This window comes from Pezoporus occidentalis, unplaced genomic scaffold, assembly GCF_034315485.1.
Source record: "Pezoporus occidentalis ecotype Australia unplaced genomic scaffold, CSIRO_AGI_Poc_V1 ctg15, whole genome shotgun sequence".
Lineage (NCBI taxonomy): Eukaryota > Metazoa > Chordata > Aves > Psittaciformes > Psittacidae > Pezoporus > Pezoporus occidentalis.
The window spans coordinates 2,053,447-2,068,706 of NW_026913316.1; the positions used below are offsets into that span (position 1 = coordinate 2,053,447).

Below are 15,260 nucleotides of genomic sequence, written 5' to 3' on the forward strand. Positions count from 1 at the left end.
CTTGTATATAATGGTGTTTTTCATCTTGCAGATGTACCTCATTTCCTTAGTTACTTAAGTGAAGTCAGTATGTTCTCACTATTACACCCAATTGAATCAGTGCAAAAAAGTAAGCAAGATGCTCACAAGACCTACAGGTTCCAGATGCCATTGCTGGAGTTATGATAGATATTTAAAGTAGATTTTTTTCTGCTCTGTGAAGGTGAGAAATGGATTTCAATAAGAGACCGACCAATTTAACATTGTGCAGCTAGAATACTTAAATAGATCTTTAACAAGTATGCTTATATTTGTATATCAAACTTGTATATGCAACACCAAGGTGCACTTATATAAATACGTGCAATATGATCTATGCATTCCTAAAAATTGCTGTAGATGTGAGAATGAAAATAGGATGAGTAAGAAGAGTTTCAGTTCTGACAAAACCTTACAAAGGCTTGAGTCATAGCAATTTCTGAATATCAATTTGTTGAAATATTTTAGCATATTAGGCAAGTTCTTTTAAGCATTTATTTTTTTTTCTCCTTGTATATTACAGATTCTGTTAATATTTTTACGTACATCACAGGAAAATTATTAGGTGAATAGTATGTATCAGTAGTACAGTCTATGTTGTGTGCTGCATCCAAACCAGATATCCTTCAAAGAGCTAAATAAAACATACATTGATAGGAGGCAAAGTAAAATAGAAATTTTTTTTACATAACTGTAGCAAGAACCGTTTTTGTCTTTGTGCTGTTTCATCAAATTAAATGTCTCCCTTTCATGAGCAATATGTGAAAAGTTCATGGGAAAAAGTAATAGTTACTATTGACAGTTTGTATGTGGTTGGAAGAGAATGAAAGATAGAAGGTAATAACTGCCATATTGCAAATATTGTTATATTGGGCTTAAATGCAGATACGTGTATGTGAATATCAGCTGTTGGTATATGTGACTAGAGGTAGATATTTGTACCAGAGTTGAATTGATTTTGAAGAGAGATTGGTAGTATAATTGTGTTGCTTTGCACTGAAATCTCTAGAAGAAAAGTTGCTCAGAAAAATTCTTTCAAAATGACTCAGGTCATTCTGTAAAGACCTGTACAATGTTACATGTCTCACTCTTCCAGTGTTTAACCTTTGTCAGTTGAAGAGCTGCCTCTGAAAGAAGTGAAAAAGTGTCCATTATAAATCTGGGGCTTAATGATGCCCTTTTGCTGAATGAGCATGTCCAGTGTTGGTCTGCCCACACCATAAGCTCTGTCTTCATGTTAATTTTTCCCAGCCTCTTCTCAGGGACTCATACCTATCCCTGATCCTGCAAACCTCACTTCTTCCTACCTCACAGTTGATGGATTCATTGCACATTGGTCTTGAAATCTTTCTTATTCTTTTTGTATTTTTTTTTCTGTGAGTGTATGTGTACACCCATTTGCAAACTGATATGAGTTACTATAGCCTGCACCCTGTGTCAGCCTGAGGACTTGGGGACACATGAGAATGGTATGTTGCCTGATCTAATACACACTGCTTTGCGGCACGTGCTCAATGGTATGCTATCATAGCACAATGGCTTCTAGTCAGCTCATGCAAAATAAGCTCATATCTGCCTGCAAAAGACTGTGCATATTACAACTCTTGACTCCTTCCCAGGTAGCTGTAAGTATGCAGCTCAAATGGCTGTCCTGAGCAGGTTGGCCCTCCAAACATATTACAGCTTTGTAATATCTTTCTGATAAAAACCCATCCCGATTTCTCAGATACAGCTGTCTGCCCTCTCTAGCAACTTCAGGTACTTACTTGGCCTTTGTCTATCTTCTTTAGACAATTTCATCTCACTTAGTCTGTGTGGATGCTCTTTGATAGAGCCAGAACATTTGGAGAGGGTTGAACTTACATTTTCTCCATACCAGAGGAAGCAGTCTTGTTTACCTTTCCCCGGTTGCTGTTGAAAATCTGTCTCTCTCTGAACAGAATGTCAGTTTGGAGTTTGTCAAGAGAGAAGAGTGTAATTTGACCTCTGAGCTGCTAACTGGATTTTTGCATTGAATGCATGTAAGATACCGGGACGGTAGGCTGAAGGAAACTGTGAATGCCAGAAAAAAAAGAGATCAGAAAGCTCTGTGGAGATGATTGGAGTAGCATATGCTAGTACTGTAGCTAGCATTCCTTAAAACACTCACCACCCCCAATAAACCGAACAGCTCTCACACTTTCCACTTGTGACTAGTTACAAGCCTCCTATTCCCATTTCAAGATCTCACTGGACAAGGAAGGTAATGTAAATCAGGAAGATGTAATGTTGCTGGCTGAGATAGTGCTGTGTTTATCTAGAAATGGAAAGTCCACTGCCATCTTCCATTGCAGAATTTCTTCTAAGACTCCAGTTTGGTTGTTCTCTGCAGGGTTTTTTTCCTGCTTTTGCTAGAGTTCTTTTTTGAAGGGGCACTGGTTAAAATTCAGTAGCATCAGGCTTATCAGTGATGATACTCAGTATTGTAGGAAAAGTGGTGGTGTTCAGAATACTTCACAAATGTTTCTGAATCTGTAATGTTGACAGATTTTAGAGGCATCAGTTTGTATTGCATAAGGTTTAATGCTAGCAATTATGTCTGGAGGATTTGGGTTTTTTTTTCAGTCTTCTGTGCTTTTGATTTTCTGAGGCATTCACTGCTGAAAACCTTAAATAATATATGAGAGGTGCTGTAATATAATCCATCCCATGTGCAGTGCTAGTAAGTGGTTTGCAATAGCCATTCTATAGGAATAGTCAGATCCTTGGTTTAAGTTTTTTCTCTACAGTATATGAATTCTTCTTTCTACTGATCTTTCCTTTTCTCAGTTTCTTGATGAGAGTTTCTTATGTCTTTTCAGTTAATGAGTTGCTTATTAACTACAATTTTTAGTACTCTTACCTGCTTATTCGTTGTCAGTCCTAACCAAAAGTCTGCAATTCCAGTCATGCAATAATCCAGGTGAAAAACAGCAGCGACATCGAACCTTCTTTTCATATTTTATTTTTCTTCCATAAAGACATTATTTACAAACTTCTTTTTGTGCACTTTGGTGAACTGAAACAAGGAAATAGCTTTAATACAATATTGTACTAATTGATTTTACATAACTTGAGTACTGTGAAATGGGTTAGGTAATTCAAAGCTCCAAATAGAGTGTTATACCTATCATTACAAATTTAATCTTAAAATTCATCTTTCATAAATTGCCAGACCTCAGTGTGAGATGTGTTTGAGTAATCACCTTATTTACTTACCTCCCCGTAATGGTACTAGTACCCTGCCTCATTAAGTTCTGTGAAAGTCTAACTTCTCTGTTTCGTTTTGTATTTCAGCTGTGACTGCTTTACTTGTGCTAGGGAAGTACTGCATCTTTGCTTTACACATTCTGATTCATTTAGACTTATTAGGGAAAGTCAGGTGAAAACTGAATTTTGAATCCCTGTTATTTATTGGGGGGAGGGAGAGGGGGTGTTACAATCCTGAACATGAAATTTAAAAATCAACATTGCATAATGTTGTCTCAACCTGAAGCTCCAGCTTACTTATCACAGAACTAAGTCTGTGTACAAAGAATATCTGGAAAATCCCAGGCAAAAATCTTTTGGAGAGTTTTTGTCCTGAAATAAAGTCTGTAACCGTGTTTCAGCTATGAATTTAAAATGAATTTAAGCTCATAGAATCGCATGTGAGGACTTCTAAGGATTTTAAGAATTTACTGGTTTAAGATTCTAGTTTGGTTTTGGGTGCAAATTCATAAAATGCTTTTTTTTTCATGTTTTTTTTTTTAAATGTTCATCATACACCGAAGGTACAGGAGCAATTGTAAAAATCAAAGCTGTGTTAGAATACTTACCTCCCCTCATTAGTTGATTAGAAATTGCATGGGAGAGTAATTCAAATAGGTTTTGTTTATACAGCCCCATACCTTTCAAATTTCCATACTTCATATGTTCGTACTTGCCAAACCTTTCACAGAATACCATGAATTATTTTTCAGCTGAAAAATACATAGTAAGCTCTCAGAGTAGAAAAGCAAAGGGGAAGAGAGCTTTTAAAACATGAATTGAATGTAACTGACCCAGTAGTATTCTCTGGAGAGATCAGATTTTGGGAAGAAATTAATTAAGTTGTTAAAACTTTTTGTGCTCACTTTGAAGCCTGAATATCAGATATTTTAACTGTTTTGTGGGTAAATTATCTGTTTCACAGACATTTACAGCTAATTCATTTATCTCACTGTCTTACTTCTCATCCAGTTCTCTTGTAAGCATCCAAAATCTATCGATTCCTATTCTTAGGAACTTCTATAATCTGTTATATTCAAAACATTCTGCTGCATACTGACAAAAGGTGTGGGAGCAGCATAGAATCAATAGCACAGGCTGTATTATTCATCATCTGGTTAGTTTCTAAAGAAACATGCATATATACGAAGAAACATTCTTACATAAATGTGTAACCTTTCTTACAAAGCTAAACTGATACCTGATACGTGTGCATGTGCATGTATGTGTTTATGTGTATTTGCATACAGATACAGAAGCAGTGATTATTGAAGCTGTAATATGTTTCTGTCTTTACTGACTGGTAAAGGCTCTAAATATCTTCAGTTGTGCATAAAAAGAGCTGGCTTTTTATAGTAGAACTTTGCTGCTGATACATGATCCTTCTTCTGCCAACACAACAGTCACATTTTGCCTGTCCCTATCCATGCTGTAGTGGATATAAAGCTGTTGGACTTGACAATTGATCTCAGTATTTCCCTTGCTTTTCCTAGAGCTCAGGAGCTCTTCTCAGGCTGACCTTGCAATCTTGTGCATCAGGTAGCAGAAAGTCCACACTCCATCAAGAAGCCAGTTAGAATTCAAAATTAGGACAAAACTCCTATTAATTGTGTATTTCTACTGGCAGCCTATTCAAGGGAGGGACTTTTACTACAAGCACCTACAGCAAGCAAGTGACATGAGAGAGAGACAGCTACCTAGAAAGATATGGAGGCAGGGTTATCTGCTTGTAGAGAGGAAGCTGTCCAAATCCAAACCCACAATTTTTCCTCCTCTTACCCTCTTCAAAGCCAGTCTAATATTGGAGAAAAGGGTAATCACTGCTGTTCTTGTCTTTTTAATATATTTTGAGCTATAAAAATTACAAAGCTGGTGTAATCAAATCAACATCTGAGGACCATCAGATCAGCAGATTTGATGACAATTATCTAGCTATATTCTATGAGTGTATTGTGGTGAAACACAGGCTATGATTTATGTAATCTATGGAGTTGCACACCGTGGGCTGAACCTCATTTGGCCACAGCTAGGGTGTTGTATAACCCCTGTGGTGTCCAGGGTTATATTGACTGTACTGGTATGTTGTGAAACACACACTCCTGAGAGCTCTCCTCAGTTTGATAATTCCTCTATGACCTGGAGTTCACAGTAAGTGCTGAGGATAGACTTGACAAGAAGCTAAGGATAAGCTCAGCCTTAATGTCTGATTTTGTGAAGTTTAATCCCTTTTAACTAATATTATTATTCAAATGTATCATTTACACTCCTGGGTCTCAGCAACAGCGAGCTGTTGAGGAGCTGAGGGGCAAATGTCAGCAACATTTTAAAGAAACTGAGGATTCCTGATACTCACTCTATGTACAAATGACTACCAGATAATTGCCAGTTTAATATAACTGAAGGTATCTTGATCACAAATTCTACATCTTGTCCTTCCAGGTTAAAGCTGAATGGCATATTGCTTACTTTTAAATACATTAGCTCAGAAGTTCTGTATTACTTGTACACATTGAATTTTGAAAAACTCTGCAGTAAATTTGATAATGCATCCAAGAGTACGAGATAGAAGCATAGTTCAAAGGAGGGAAAATGAGCAGAACTGTTGTTTCTTGTCTTTTAAAACACTATAAAAAGGAGTAAACTCCTGTTGCATTTACTTAATGGCAGGCATTTTAATCAATGACTAGGTTTCTGTACAAGAGCCTGATTTTTAGAGGCTTTAGTGTTTCTAGACGGTCACTGATTTAGCAGCTTTGAAAATCATTTGTAGGTTTGATGTAGTTGATAATGAGTTTGTCAAATTTGAGAAACCCCAAATCAAGACTTTCAAAGAGGCTGCTTTCATGGGCATGAAAAATGCAAAATGTATTTTTTAACAAGGCCAAAAACTTTCACTAGTTCATGTGTAAATGTTCACAACCATATGCAGAGTTTTCCAACCACAAACCAAAATGGGAGAAATCATAGGAAATTAATACAAGCCAGTCTGCTGTGGAAAATGTATTTCTCCTTTCAAGAAGCTGACAGGTCTGGTCTGAGGAAGAGTCACAAACCAATCTGAGAGGCCACAATAACTGCATCCCAGTTAAGCAAAAAGTTTCAGAGGTGAATTTCTGAAAGACATGAGAGGGACTGTTCCTTACTGAATGCTGTGATCATTCAGAAATGTAGCTGAAATAAAAATCTAATGTTATGGTTTACAGGGGAGAGGGAACTTTTAGTATGAATATATCAGTGTCCTCTGATTGCTGCAGTAATATTTTTATTCAGAAGATACTCAAGGGAAAAGTAGCAGCAGAATTAAATGTGTAGCTGTGTCAGATACTTAAGCACCCCACTTTTTCTTCACAGTGCAGTTACTTCCACTTTGCATATTCATGAACAAATCTAGAAGGTTTATGCAAGGTCATACTGAATTAATTATAGCAGTGGTATTCAAATAGCACTCTGAAGTTTAATGCTCTTTCAGCATTTCTGGTAAAAGCATTACTTCAGCCTATCAGATTGATACTACAAATGCCACATTGCTCTGGAAGTTCATTCTGGGCTTAAGTTGATCAAAATCTCAACCAGAAATTTTGTTTTTAAACTGATGTTGTGGAATGCTTTTTGTATTCTCCTTTGGTCTGAAAACTAGTACAGAATAATTCCAGACACTTTTTACTCTCCTGTACTTAAGGCATACCTCCTTCCTCCATCATTTTATCTGATAAGAGAGGCTGGGCTACTTTTCCTAAGTCTGCCTTCCAATGCAGAAGGAGCTCCCAGTGTATTGATTTTCCTAATGCTATAGCTAGAAAGTGATGTATGGGCATCCATCTTCAAAATACTATTTAAGTAATCCCTGGGCAAACAAGGAAGCTCATTTATATTGCAGTGGGGCTTCACGTTTGGATAAAAATTAGAAATATTTGACCTATATGTCAGAGTCTGATAATTTAGGACCTAGCTGAAGTTTAGTTCCTATTCTCTTAAACAGAAATACTTACTTGTTACTGTGACAGGCGTGTGTTCTTCCTGTAATTTACTAATTTATTCTTGCTGGAAATTATACGTGCACATATAAAAAGAACCAAAGTGCCACGGTACCTTTGCTTTCATCTCAGGATATTATTAGGCTCAGCAATGATGATAAAACTATCAACTGTTGCCTCTTAGGCTGAATGGCTCATGGTGTACCATGGATTAGGGATGTGTTGACTATCTCAAGTATGTTTTAAATTACTATTTTCTCAGCGTTTGGAGGGTTTAATTCCTTTCAGGTTGAATGCCTGCTGTTAACTTTTGCCTAATGTAAAAACTAAATGTCCTCTCGTATTTGCACGGTTAGGTAGTGTTAATTTATATTTACTTCTGTCAGAGGTTTAAGCCTTGTGGATGTGTAATGCTCTGAAGAACGTGAAGTTGTTTTGTGAAAGGGTTTAGATTCTATGGTTTGTTGGTGTTTTTTTTTTCATTTCAGAACAGTTTTCCTTTATTCAGTAGTGAGTGTTAGCTTGGTAGACCCTGTAATAAAGTATGATCTGAATCTTGGTGGCCAGCTGACTTGATTTGAGCTGACTCCAAGCCCAGCTGACTACAACTGGCCTCCTTCTCGCTGGCCAGCTGCAGAGCTGTATGACAGTGGCCTCACTATTTTCTTTTTGGGAAGAGTCTCCAAGCCTGTGTGGCACCACGTGTATTTTAGAATGTGTCAGCACGTCCATGCAGTCACTGCATGGGAAACTGGAGAGATGGAGCCAGTTCTGTCTCAGCTGTCTGGGTCTGCTGGAAAGAATCGCAAGGGCCCAGGTGCCAGCAGGAACCAGAGTGTACCTCTGTTGTTGCTTTGCTGACGATCCAAAATACTGGATAGTCCTTTTCAAATGGGTGCTTTGAAAAACTGGTGTAGTCAGTCTGACTCCACAGAAAATACTGTTTATCTCAGCATGAGAGAAAATCTGATTTTGACAATTCTGTAGTCGTGGTCATGGTGATTGATAATAGAGGATGATGTTTTATTTACCCAAAGACGATGATAAATGCAATCATCCAGAGTTTCTATGTCTACTCAGTTCCCCCACAGATAATGAAGCAATACTTGCTGAGGTTCAGGATCTTTGGTGCTCATAGTTTGATTCGTACATTGACTAGCTTTTTTCCTCTTAAAACTGTTTGTATCACTAGGCAGTGTGAAAAAGGAACGTGTGAAAACACACAGCTCTACATAGTGAAGGAAAGGCAGGGCATACTTCTGCAGCTTTCGCCCTTATCTTACAGTGGACTGCTTCAGATCTGTAGAAACTTCCCATAGGAGTGAAATCATTTGGTCTTTTCATGCAGTCAGAGGAATTCCAGTAGAGATACCTGTTTGAAGTACACTGAGCTAGCTTCATCCTTCTGGATAAGCCAGCCAGCTTCACAGAGTAAACATTTTATCACCCCCTTTCAGAATGGTTTGGGCATATGAGCTGTCTCACTTCAAGTGCAAGAGAGTAATGCCAGCAGCTCAAGTTGAGCCAGTGCTCAAGTCTTTTCCTGTGAGAAGGCTTTTATGCCATTCCATCAAAGAAACACTCTCTGCTAATATCCTTAGCACTGAAGCCCTAAGAACTGCAGTTCCCACTAACCACACTTAACCAAACTTCATTATTTTTATCCATTTTGGAAGTATTTTCTCAGGAAGCCTACTGATGAAGTAAGTAAATAAAAAAAAATAGGACTTTCAGGGGAGTGTGATGAACTAGGCTGCAGACTACCAAGTCTGCTTAGTTTACATTCCACTCATGAGCTGAAGCCTGAAAAGCAGCAGATCATTTCTAGATGTCATGTTTGGTGAAACTTTGCCCTGTGAATGTTGAACTTGTGTTCTTATTACCATTACACATCTCCATGGAGGATTGTTAGCACTTTGTAAGATTTTTCCTGGAGCAGAGAAAACAGTGTAGTAAGAACACTTGGAGAAAGAAAGATGGAAGTCCATTACTCACAATCAAATGGATTTCCCCCTTTCTGAGAGGATTAGCAAAGTGGATAGTTAATTTGGGGGTAAATGGAGACTTTTCATAAAGACTGAAGTAAAAAGGATGTGATGCCTGTCACTAATTCAGTTTCATCATTTTTATCCAATTTGAATGTTTCTCTGGACATCATACAAACTAACACACAACTGGAGTAAGATGGTTCAAAGCTAGAGCAAGGTGCAAGGTGATACTAATTTCCAGCTGTAGTTCACTGATGCACACACAGCCCTGCAGACACAGAGTAGGAAGAAAAGATTTTCCTGTCTTCTGCCAGCAAAGTCTGTGCCAAGTTTCTGTCTCATGTCACAGCTAGCAGGAAGGAAGACATCCCTCTTTAAAAATTAGTTAATGATATTAGAGGGTTGTGGGGTTTAGGTTTTTTCCCCTACTTTCTTCCCTAATTAGCTTCATATTCTATTTACAAGTTCTTTATTATTTGTAAGAAAGTTTCCTTTGGAAAGAAAGAACAATTAAAAAAAAAAAAAAGTAATATTATTCATGTATTTTAACTGCTTCTGCATGTGCTGTATGAAAACATTTAACATCTGCCTGATAGCATTTTTAGCTAAGATTTCACAAGGATTTCCATGATAAAGCACTCTTGAAATATTTGTGCTAGTGTAGCTTTTTTACTTTCACAGTTCATTTCTTGTTGTCAGGTACTCATTTATTATAGTTAGTTGGTTACAGCTTCAGTGTTTTCTCTTGAAGGACAGTAGCATTGTTAAATATTTCCTCCTCTTGCCCTGCTGTCATTCATCCATCTTTATATGTGATTTACTGTGTGCAGAAGTACAAGACTTGGAAAGTTTTTCAAAAGACAGAGTCATGAAAGCACACACTATAATATATAATTGTGCATATAAAAGTAGGGGTGGCATTTTTTTTAAACCCATTATGAAATGAAAGTACATAATAAAATAGAAAATTTTATTTCCCAGAAAAGAATTCCTGGATTCATTGTAGCTAATTAATATGTGTTGAGGACATTTTTGTTTCTTGTTGCCCAACTTCATATTAAGAAGGAGTGTCCTCTAATCTATGTAAATGTGAGAAAATGGGTGCTGTCGTTTGTACTTTTGGCAGTTATATGTTACAGTTGGCTGCTTGTGCTCACTGTCTGGTTGCACTAGGGTGAAGTCTTGTATGCTACACATCGTCTGTCTTGAAAATACGTATCATCTTGTCTAATGCTCTTTAGCCTGATCCTTGGCACAATTGTGTCACCTTTCCACACACAGGCACAGGATCCACCAGCAAAATCAGCTGGAGCATGGCTGTCACTGGGATCACAAGCGCTGAAATGGGAGAGCAGGAAATTCACATGAATGATGCATTTTTCCTGAACTGAAATTTCACATGATTTACAGGAACAATGTGGGAATTTTAAATGTGTTTTACAGGAACAGCCTGTTTGCTTTTTTAGTTTTGTTTTGGCTTTACTTCTGAGAGGACAGCTAATTTTTGGTTTTGCCTTCAATTAGACTGTAGAAAAGTGAATTAATGTAGTTTTTGGACACTAAGTTAATTCCATATTTACTAGAAATTTTGTTGGGTTTTTTATTTCATTGGGTTGTGGGGGTTTGTTTTGGTTTCAGTTGTTCATTTTTTTTCTTGACTGAAGAGGTTTTTTTATTCGAGCTTTAATCAAAAAAAACCTGAGGTACATATTGTTAAGTACGCAGCATGTCCACCTTGGAGGAGTTCAGGAAAATCAGTCACCTTCCTTTGATTTATGACTTAAGTGGCTTGCTTAAGTAGACACCTGAATGGAGTACTGCCTGTTTGGAGTTACACTACTGCTGTATGTCACATTTGTGTATACTCAGGTGGCCTGTAAATGCTGAGTTTGTTTCACCATTTGCACCTCCAAAAGTATAGGTACTTTAAATACTTCGACATTAGTGTTATCTATAATGAAAAGACATCATTACTTGCTAATAAACCAGAAAGAAAGATGTGTGTGCATCTGTTTGGGGGTTTGAATGTGTTTGTATAGCTATATACTTTCTTTTTTCAGGACTGTCTGGCCTGAATAGCAGCAGTTGGTGGTATTATTTCTTTTAAGAAGGCAGAAAGTGACTGCATTAGCACAAAAATTTTATTCTAGAATTGCAGCTCCACATATCATGAAACACATGGAAAGCATTAACTGGTTAATTATCCCCCATAATTCTCTGACATATCTCTGTCTAGACTATAATGCGTGCAGTATTGCTTCTGCCAGGGTTGCATTTTGCTTGACCTTATTGCAGACACACAGTGTAATTACTAAATGGGGGGTAATTTATGTAAGCAAATGTTAGTTTTTCATAGCATGAGCCCTATCATTATGTTTTATTGCTAGTGGATGTGTTACATAGCCATTCTTCAAGGGCTTGGGTAGATCATTATTGTAAATCATCTTTAGGCTGTAAACTCTTAAGATTTAATGTTTACAAAGTGAAAGCATCATAATCCCTACATACAGTTTTTGTTTCCTCTCCTACAAGTATGTGAGAACTTTATCTACCATGCTTTAGCAAAGTAAATATGCATTTCTAGGTAGTAAACAGGGAGTGTGGGGGATGCTGTTGCAAACTTTTCTTGCAGTATCAGACATAATAGGTAAAAACAAATATGTAGGAAACGAAATATATTTAATACTTTGATAACTGTCATGTACTGGCTTTCATCTATCAAAAACTTTAAAGATGGCTGTACACACAGTGTAAGTAATTGACTTCCATTTCTCCTTATAATCCAAGCTAACCTAGTGGCTCCCACTCTTAAGTCAAGTGCAGGAATTACCTATTGAAGGTAATACTGAAATTATCCACCAGTTTTCTTCTTGGTTTCCAGTAATACAAATAGTACCATTTCTTTCTTTCTTTCCTTCTGTCAAGGAGATTGATTGTGTTTCAATGACATCTGAATAGCTGGAGTTTTTCCTTGGTGCAGACATGCAGCGCTTTTAGGAATGCGATTCTTGGCACGCATCTAAGCTTATTCATTCCTTTCCTGCTTATTAATTTCGCATTTACTCCTCCCTGTTGAAGCTCTGTCCTTGTGCTTTTTATTTTGTAAAGCTCATATGGTCAGTAAAAAATAAATTATTAACCTGTCTTACCAATAATAAATACTTGTTCATGCTCAAAATCTGAGCAGTGAGAAACAAAACAGTTTCCAGCAGATGCCAGTGTGGATTTTGCTCTGCTCTTTTCATAGTTCATGTGAAACAAATTTAGTGGCCTCAGTACAATTCCTGCTGCTCTCTCACTCAGCAATACTACCGTTGTCAACCCTTGATACCCAGGTAGGAAACAGGACTGATGTTGGCAGTAGAACTGGAAGGCTAACTGGCCTTATTGGGTAGATATACCTGCAGCAGCTTCACATCAGTATGTTCAGCCAGAAGTGCAGGCTATTGCATTTGGTATAAGCCTCCTGTGGGCCTGGACTATATGTTTAGATTGATAATCTAAACTGTATTGGCGTAATTTCCATTTTAACTTGATTGTTATCCATAACTGCCTATGCTTTGATCATTCCTTCATACAGCATCACCACTGGCAGTCACGAATTCAGTGGATTTTGAATCAGCTGTGGAGCCGCTTCGCAGGAAAAGGGTGCTCACCAAATGTAAATAAATAAGTATTTGCTCACAACTTGGGAACAAACCACCCTGTTGTGCGGGAAGACCGCAAATTATGGCAGAAGGCTCGCTTCGGTGAACACAAAGCTTCCTGAAGCACAGGAAGAGACCAAGGAGTGCAAAGGGGAACAGTAAAGGAGTATGAAAAGGTTTGGCTGTGCAATGGGGGGTGAAATGAGGAAGGTCAAAGCCCAGATGGAGCAAACTCCATAAAAGATCATAAAAGATCGCGGCAGGGGATTTTACAGGCGTATGTATCATGAAAGCGAAAGACGTTGAGGGGAATGTAAGTCAGTTGATGCATGGAGAAGCCAAAATAGTGATGAACAAAAGGGAAAAGACTGAAGAGGTCATCACCTTTCATGCCTCAGTCTTATCAGGCAAATACTGCTCCTAGACTACTGTGCATTTCAGCATGTTTTAGGAAAGAAAAGGTGAAGCCAGCAACTGGCAAGGAAGAGGTTAAGGACTAATTGGGGAAAACACATCTAGTCAGACCTATGAAATTGGATGAGATTTACCCAAGGGTACTACTGCAAGAAAACCTGGTCGTGGAGTACTAGTGGACAGAGGTGAGCAGGCTGACAGAAACCAACCCCTTCTACAGCATAACTCTGATTTACATCACATAAGTCCGTCCTGTGCAGTAGATGTGATGTGAGTCCTGTGGAGGTGAAAAGTGACAGTGGAGATAACGTACCGTGATCATTCTGTAAAAGCACTTGAATTGCAATTGCAGAGGCCAACTCACTTTGGGTATTATGAAGTTTTTAGTGCTTGAATTTCTTTATAATCCGTAATGATGAACTGGTTAGCAGTTTCAAGTATGATTACTTTCAAATGTCAGCCAAGCAGCTAGAGAAAGATTTCCATTTGAAACATCTTTTTTCAGTTATAGTGGTGTAGGTTAATAAGTATTCATTTGTTTTCTTTTAATTTCTGGTAGGGCTAATTTTAAGTCATAGAACAGTTTATGAAATAAGTAAAGTTTTGTGAATTAGTAACTGGTGTTTTGATGGGATTTTAAATTGAAATATGTAGTTATGACATTGAATGTATGTAATAAGATGTTTACTTAAATAGACAATCTCAGAATTGCAGTTACAAGCTGCTGTTTAGTTTTTTACATGAAGATGAAATTATAGTCAGAGAAAAGTATTGACCATTGCTCAGTGTCTAAAGTGCCATTTGCAAGTCTCTAAAATCAATTAAATCAATTCTATGCAAAATATTAATATTACATTTTTTGAAGGAATGGAGATAAGGGAAACCCAGTGGATTTTTCATTAATTAATGAAAATTAATTCAGTAACTAATATAACTTGGGAACATTTAGGTGTTATTTTTCAATGTCATTGATACCTCCATATTTTTCTGGAGTTCTCTGAACTTTTTTACTGAGATATTTCCAAAAGTCCTTTATGTTTATTTCAGAATTACTTCATCATTGGGCTAAAGATGGCTGCACTTGATCGTTGAAGTAGTTTCAGAGTTTGTGCTCGTTACTGCTGTTCTTTCTGGGTATTAATAGTAGCAATCAGCTTCTCTGGCACTGCAATATTTTTTGGCTGTCAGGCTTCGTCAGGGTGGATTTCTAAAGCAAGTTTACAGTATGACAGGCTGCCTGAATCTTCTGGGGCAGGTTGTAGTGCCGCTCTTCAAGTGGAGTTTGGGTTATGACTCTGTAAATAGAAGACCTGAGTGGCCTAAAGCACTTTTATTTGGGGAAATTCAGGGAAAGGGGGCCAGCAGCATACTGAAGTGATTACTGTAAGAGGGTAGAGCAAATAGCAAAGGCAGGTTTATGAGATTTTGCTATCTAAATTATAAATGTTAGCAGCTCAGTCTGATTAGCCGTGTTCTGAGAAACGATTTCACTGTGTGAATTGAAACTCCAGCATTCAGCTACATGCATTCAACTGGCTTTGGCTGCAGCCGTCCCAGCAGTACCACTGACTGGCAGAGGCAGTAATTGGAGCAGCCCAGCACAGCCACAAAAGGTGTGGGTAAACACTGAGGTTTGTGCTTTCTCTGCCAGGGTGCTGTTTTCCATGGAGATTCTCAGAGAGGTGGTGACATTCATGACAGTGGTGTTGAATGGCTGAATAGTTTGATGCTGAGGGTAACAATTTAGGTAAAATGATCAGTCAAGAGTGCAGATATGATTGGTGAGAAGCAGGCTTAAAGGTTAAATTGATACTGAGTAAGGGTTACAATTTGGGTGTTGTAGGCAAGAGTTTTGCTTTAGACTTGTCTACACAGTGGGCAAACTGAAAGCTAAGAACTGCAGAATAGTTGTTTCTCGGTAACTCTATGTGAGTACTGTCAGGGTAGATCAT

At 37.8% G+C, this 15,260-nt stretch overlaps 1 protein-coding gene across 6 annotated transcripts in view; it reads left to right on the forward strand.

Moving 5' to 3' along the window:
* The window catches only part of CTNND2 (catenin delta 2), a 655,439-nt gene that overhangs the window by 525,848 nt on the left and 114,331 nt on the right, over positions 1-15,260 (forward strand). The gene's annotated exons all lie outside the window — the stretch shown is intronic.